This window comes from Aotus nancymaae, unplaced genomic scaffold (assembly GCF_030222135.1).
Source record: "Aotus nancymaae isolate 86718 unplaced genomic scaffold, 86718_ANA_hifiasm-v0.15.2.pri h1tg000158l, whole genome shotgun sequence".
Classification (NCBI taxonomy): Eukaryota; Metazoa; Chordata; class Mammalia; order Primates; family Aotidae; genus Aotus; species Aotus nancymaae.
Window position 1 is genome coordinate 1,632,582 of NW_026988573.1, and position 6,554 is coordinate 1,639,135.

Sequence of the window (6,554 nt, forward strand, 5' to 3'; positions counted from 1 at the left end):
ACTGCAAAGCTGGGGGCCCAGGAACGCCCTCCTCCTCCCAGCCTGAGAGGGTGGCAGGGGTCGAGCCCAGGAGAGCGCCTGGCACCTTCACCTGGTGGGGGAGGGCAGACTGTTGGAGGGAGAAGCAGCAGCAGCGGGGGCAGCTGCCCATATGATGAGCCCTGGTCCTGCCCACCCAGCTGGATGGTCCCTGCAGCCAGAGGCAGGAGGTCCCAGCCAGCTCAGGCCAGGCCCCGCCCCGCCCACGTAGGGGCGGCCCCAGCCCTGTCCCTCCCTGGGGTGTACCTCCGAGTACCTCTTGACAGTTGCAGCGCCCGTCGGCCCTAAGTGTGCCTGACCCAGCGGCGGTGCCTTCACCTTCTTCCTTCCCAAGCAGTGGCCCGGCCGGAACCCCAGGCCGTCCCTGCCCCCCGGCCTCGCTGCCCGCGCCCTGTCACCGCCCAGGATCTGGGCGGGGCGTACCGCCCACCACCGCAGCTTCTCGGCCAGCCCAGTGGGCAGCTCCCTCTGAGGGTGGCAGAGAACGGCTGTGAGCCCCAAGCCCCATTACCCGTGGGTGACCTGGCAGTCAGCCTCCCCCTCCGATCCTCATTTCCTCATCTCTGAAACAGGCGCCTCAGGGGTGCTGCAGTGAACCCAGGCACCCCTGCCTGCTGGAGCCTGCCGGAGCTCCCCACGCCCAAAAGGAGCTATGCACAGGCCTGGTGGGCAGGAAATGTGGGGTCAGCAGCAGCCTGGGCCAGGGGCCACGGGCCTGTCCAATGTAGGGAGGCTCCTTTGATGAGGGCATCTCAGCACATGCCCCAGTTTGCTCACCCCATGCCCCAGTTTGCTCACCCCCAGGGACGGGGCGCTCATTGCCTTCAGAGGCGGGTGAAAAGGCCTGGGCCAGCTTCCCAGGGACGGGGGCTCCTGATCTGTGTGCTCCTGCTCTCCCGGGCTCCCAGACCCCTCCCGTGTTTGGGGAGATGCCCCCAAGCCACCCGCTCTTTTACTGCCACAGCATGTAGGCCCCAGGGCAGGGATTCCCAGTTCATTGACTGTTGGGTACAGCAGGGCCACACAGCAAGCTGGTGGGAAAGGCAGATGGAACGCTGCAGCCTGACTCTGGGCTGGGGCAAGTTACCCATCCCCAGGCAGAAGGAGACTCCCAGAGGAGGGGCGCGGAGCAAACCTAGAAAGAACACACCTCTGGATGCCCAGAGAATCGGAACAGGTGCTGATGTAATGTAGGAATGCCTCTCGTGCTGAATGGAAGGGGTATTTCAGTGGCAGTCTGTTAATAAAGCAGTGGTGCCAGCTCCGATACCGGAAGTGATCATATAGTAAGCTGCTGTCATTAATACCAAGCAAACAAATCGTTGTGTTCTTATTTGCACCAAGGATGTCCGACTGTCCTGCTGCCAGTGTGTCTATCCTCTACATTTACAGAACGCCTGATGTACAGGAAGCACTGCTGGGAAACATAGCAACATCTAAGACCCAGTCCCTGCCCTCGAGCGGCTCAGGCTCCACGAAGCAGACAGGTCCAGGGAGCGGCAAGACACCACGAGGCTGGCTTCCTTCCAGCAAGGAATCCAGGAGGACTTCTTAGAGGAGGGGGCCTGGGTTCTGGGCCTGACCATGTGCTGCCAGTCCCTGCCTCAAGGGCAAAGGGACCATTGGCTTAGGCCCCTGGCTGCCTAGTGGAAAGCTGGCCCCACCAGTTTGAGGCTTGCCTGGGGTGGTGTGGGGGTCCTGGGGCAGATGGTGTGGGCTGTCCAGCGGCCTGAGCTAGGGCTGTGCTCACCCAGCAGGGTGACGAATGAGCTCAAGAGGGTGAAGAAGGAGCGTGGCCCAAGTTCCCCCAGGAGTCCTGGGACATGCAGGTGCATGCCAGAGAGACACAGCCGTCACCACAGCCCCAGGGCAGTGGCTGGGTAGCCCACACCTCTCCTGTCACCACACTCAAAGACAAGTGGCAGCTGTTGCAAAACTGTCAGAAGCCAAGAGGGCAGCACAATGACCCTGTACTTTGAACAAGGGGTGGTGGCTGGGGGCCGGTCCTGGCTGGCTGTTAGCCTCATAGGATTTTCATCCCGCAGGGCCTGTTAGCTCCCAGCTGGTGTCTGGGAGAGGCGGAAAGGCTGTCTCCACTGGGGACTAGTAGTCACAGCTCTGGAGGAGTCAGGCTCCAGACAAGGAGGCCAAGACAGGGTCCTGCACCATCTCCAGCTGGTCTCACCACTTCTCCCTTTGCTGAGACTTAGTTTTCTCATCTTGGAATGGGAGACTAGCAGCCTTGCCTTATCAGTTTCCCTTGTAAATTTCCCTGAGTAAATTTCCTTCGGTCTGGCTCTAGACCACACCAACAGAGGGACTGCCACCTCAAAGAAGTCACCTCCACCAGGAATAAACCCACTTGATCACAGTGCATGATCTTTTTAAAGTGCTGTTGAATTTGGTTTGCTAATATTTTTATGAGGATTTTTCTATCTATGCTCGTCAAGGATATCGGTCTATAATTTTCTTTTCTTGTAATGTTCTTATCTGGCTTTGGTATCAGGGTAATGCTGGCTTCGTAAAATGAGTATTACTCTACTTTTAGTGCCCTCTGAAGAAAACTGTGGTGCAAATCAGTCACAGTTGACTTGACATTCAGGAGTGAGGGGCTGCCTCCAGGCCCACCGCCCTCCCCAGCCTCCCCACTACTGCTCCAGTGGGGTGGACTTGCTCCTCTGCCTGGACATACCTGGGCCAACCCCAAGACTCTTCCTCTGGCTCAGGCTTGCCCTCTCTGCAGCCCTGGGCCCCCACTTGCTGGCCAGGCTTCCAGGACAGGGAGGTGCCTGCAGGCTGCCCTTTGACCGGGGAGAAGTCCGGGGAGAAACAAGTGCAGGCGCTGGGGGAGGAGGCTCCTCCACTGAGTTCTGCGTACCGCCCTGTGAAAGAGGACATGAACAACAGCACCCCAAACTGTAACAGCCACCATCGCCACTGACCGGGAGGAAGGCAGTGTCCCCGTCACCTCTGAGGGCCTCCTGGGAGTCAGGCGGTGTGCTGAAGGCTTTGCAGGCATCATCTCAAATGAAACAGCAACAACTGCTACCCATTGTGGAGATGGGAAAACTGAGGTAGAACACAGCTGTAGAGAGTAAAAAGTTCCTTTTCAAAGTTTCCTTTCTCGTTAAAGAATAAATCCTGTGTTAGAAATAATGGTTTGCTTTAAAGACTTTCTTCACCAGCTACTCAGGGGGCTGAGGCAGGAGAATTGCCTGAACCCAGGAGACGGAGGTTGCGGTGAGCCGAGATCGCGCCATTGCACTCCAGCCTGGGTATCAAGAGTGAAACTCCGTCTCAAAAAAAAAAAAAAAAAAAAAAAAAGACTTTCTTCAAAGCCTCCTTGCTCTTTGTTAAGCCCTGTCCTATGTAGCTGTCAGACGAGCTCACAGGCACGTAGTACCTTTTACGTCCTGGTACTTTAACCAAGATATTGATGCTATTACTTCTCTAAGTCCTTTCACAAGCAACTTCCTGTCCCTTCCTTATTTAGACTTCCTCTTTTCCTTTTGTTCTCCATTGCCTTCACCTACGCAAGAGAGTTTGAAGTTATTAGCCAATCAAATTCAGTTTTAGATTGTGAAGTCTGGCTCCAACCAACGTAGATCAGACACAGCAGTAAGGAGGACCCACAATGCATGAAGGATAAATATGTCTGCTTTTCCTTTGTTCGTTGTACTGTCTTGTCAAGATAGCTAGCGAGAGTACCCTTCCTACAGGAAGTAAAAATTGCTTGCTGAGAGATCCTTTCTTTGTCTCCGTGCCGATTTTTCTTTGCAGCACCAAGCATCTGTTTCCAACAACAGCCAACAGGTGCCAGACCCAGGTGATTCATGGGCCAGGAAAATTTCCAGAACAATTTTCAAGGGCTGAATTTACACTGCCAAGTGTAAAGCCGGTTGCCTCGCTGGGAGCTCAGACGCAAACCCCCCCCACCCTGCTTTTTTCTGAAAGCTTGGACAAGCCCGGATGAGCTCGGGCAAGCTCAGACATGCTTGGGCATGTTCCCTTCTCCCATGCTCGCACAGCCTGGCCTTCCCTTAAAGAGCCCAGTATGCAAACAAGGTCTTGTAACACTAGCCTCTTGCTAACCAATAGCAGTCAAGTCTTATTGACCAATAGCAGTTGAGTCTTAATAGCCAATAGCAGTTGAGTTTTAATAGCCAATAGCAGTCGAGTCTTACTAGCCAATAGCAGCCAAGTCCTGTATGCAAACAAAGCCCTGTAACCATACCCAATAGTAGTCCTGCTTTACCCACACCCTGCTCTCCCAAACCAATTGAGCTATTTCACTCCCTATAAAGCCCCATGACTGAGAGGAGTCCATGTGACTTCTCCGGTCCCTCCTGTCGGACCACAGAACCTCACCTGGGAGCCTGAATAAACCCTTCTCATTGGATCTTCTTGTGCTGGCCTCAGTTTCTTCATTTTAAACTCGGCGAGAACAAATCTTACACCAAGATTTTATTTTTTCAATAAGAACCTCAAAAAGAAAACTACCACCGAATATTCCCATGATTTCATGAAGACAGAATGTTTTCTATCCTCAGCCAAAGTAGAAGGGATACCCTCCCAGGGTAAGGGTGGTCCTTCCTAAGAAGCAGGTGGCTGCCCCCATCTGCCTGACACTGATGCACAGGGGCAGGTGGAAAAGGCTCCAGGCCTGAGGCCATCTGGACACAGGCATTCCCAGGAATGAGCTGCTGAAGTGACCCCCACCTAGCCAAGTGGGGCTGGGCAGTTGTGGGCTGGTTTCAGGCCAGGGCTTCTGAGGCTCTGAATGCAGACCCTCATTCCCCAGACCACCCTCTCCACTCCGTGGCCTAATATTATTTGTGAGTGAAAGCAACACGCTGGATGGAATCCGTGGTGGAATTCCATGGAGACATGGTGGATCCCGGTGACAGCCTGTGCCAGGCAGCTGCCAGGAGTGCTTCAAAACTCATCTCAGGGCACTGTGTCCACAGCCGCAGGCACCGCCACCGTCTGATGGGGACACAGGACGTGGAGCTTCAGAGGGACTTCCTGCCCACAGTGGGGAGCTGACCTCAGCCCCTGTGTAGGGCCCCAGTCTGCACTGGGGGTTTGGAGGGAAGGATGGAGAAGCAACAGCGAGGGCAGAAGCTGGAGGCCTGGGCTCAGCCGGGGTCTGGGACCCACAAACACCACCCGAACCCCTCAGCCAGTCAGCCAAACCCTCCAGGGCTCTCATGCCGCCTGCCCAGGGGCCAGGAGCATGACCCATGCTGTGCTTTGCATCTTTGTGTGTGTTGCCCTGGAAACTTCCTGTAAAAATCCAGATTTCCAAGCTTCAGTCTTGAAAAGCTGGCCATACAGGGCCCAAAACTCATTGGACATATTTAGGTGGGTCACTCCTAGTCCAGCTGGCCACAGTTCTTACCCTGCATTTTGCCCACTAGCATCTGGGAGCTTTGCCTTTCCAGCACTGACCAGGACTCCCAGCACTGACCAGGACTCTCTACCTGGCTGCAGGAGCAAGAGTAACCTTCAAAGGAGATCCTGGTGCTGGCTGGGGTCTTGCAGAGAACGGAGGGTGGGAGGGTGCAGTGCTCTCTTTGGGCCCCAGTATCTGAGTGCCCTTCTAGATACTCAGGTGAGGGCAGCAGCCTGCCATGGATGAAAGTCACTGGTTACCTCCAGGCTGCCTGCCCTGGAAGAGTAGCCTTGGCAGGAAACATCACCCCTGGTGGCCATATGTGGGTATTACAACCTGGGGGAGCTGGACCCCAGGCTCAGAAGGGGACCCGCACGTCCATGGGGGCTGATCTCACACTGGCTGGGACTGACAGCCTAGGCTCCGTCTGGCTCTTATCTTGTCTTCCAGACCACACCAACAGAGGGGCTGTCACCTCCACTAAGGACAAATCCACCTTATCACGGTGCATGATCTTTTTAATGTGCTGTTGAATTTGGTTTGCTAACATTTTGGTGAGGATTTTTGCATCTCTGTGCATCAAGGATATTGGCGTATAATTTTGTTTTCTTGCAATGTCCTTGTCTGGCTTTGGTATCAGGGTAATTCTGGCTTTACCAAGTGTTCCTTCCTCTTGAATTCTTTTGGAAGAGTTTGAGAAGAATCAGCATTAACTCTTCCTTAAATGTTCGGCAGAATTCACCGGCGAAGGCATCAGATATCCTGGGCTATTCTTTGTTGGGAGGTGTTTGATCACCGATTCAGTCTCCTTACTCATTGGTCTGTTCAGATTTGCTCGTCGTTCTGTGCTTCAGTCTTGCTCGGCTGTCTGCTTTCAGCAGTTTATTCACGTCTTCCAGGTTATCCCGTCTGCTGCCATAGTGTCTATTATAATCTCGTATGTTGCTTCGATATCAGTTGTAATCTTTCCTCTTTCACTTATAATTTTGTTATTTATTTGAATATTCTATTTTTCTTAGCCTAACCTAAGGTTTGTGGGTTTTATTAACCTTTTCAAAAAGACTCAACCCTTAGTTTTGTTGATCCGTTCTGTTGTTAAGTCTGTATTTCATTCATGTTT

At 53.8% G+C, this 6,554-nt stretch overlaps 1 protein-coding gene across 3 annotated transcripts in view; it reads right to left on the reverse strand.

Annotated features, from left to right (window-relative positions):
• SARDH (sarcosine dehydrogenase) overlaps nt 1-4,030 on the reverse strand; it is a 77,963-nt gene extending 73,933 nt beyond the window's left edge. The window contains exon 1 of one of the 3 annotated variants that reach the window (XM_064371764.1): nt 2,982-4,030. The gene's annotated coding sequence lies outside the window, so the exon portion shown is untranslated. Of the gene's footprint in view, nt 1-91; nt 117-295; nt 381-2,981 lie in introns of those variants that run through there. The other 2 variants (XM_012445250.3, XM_064371766.1) reach the window with 2 other exon arrangements.
• Between the last annotated feature and the right edge of the window lie 2,524 nt (nt 4,031-6,554).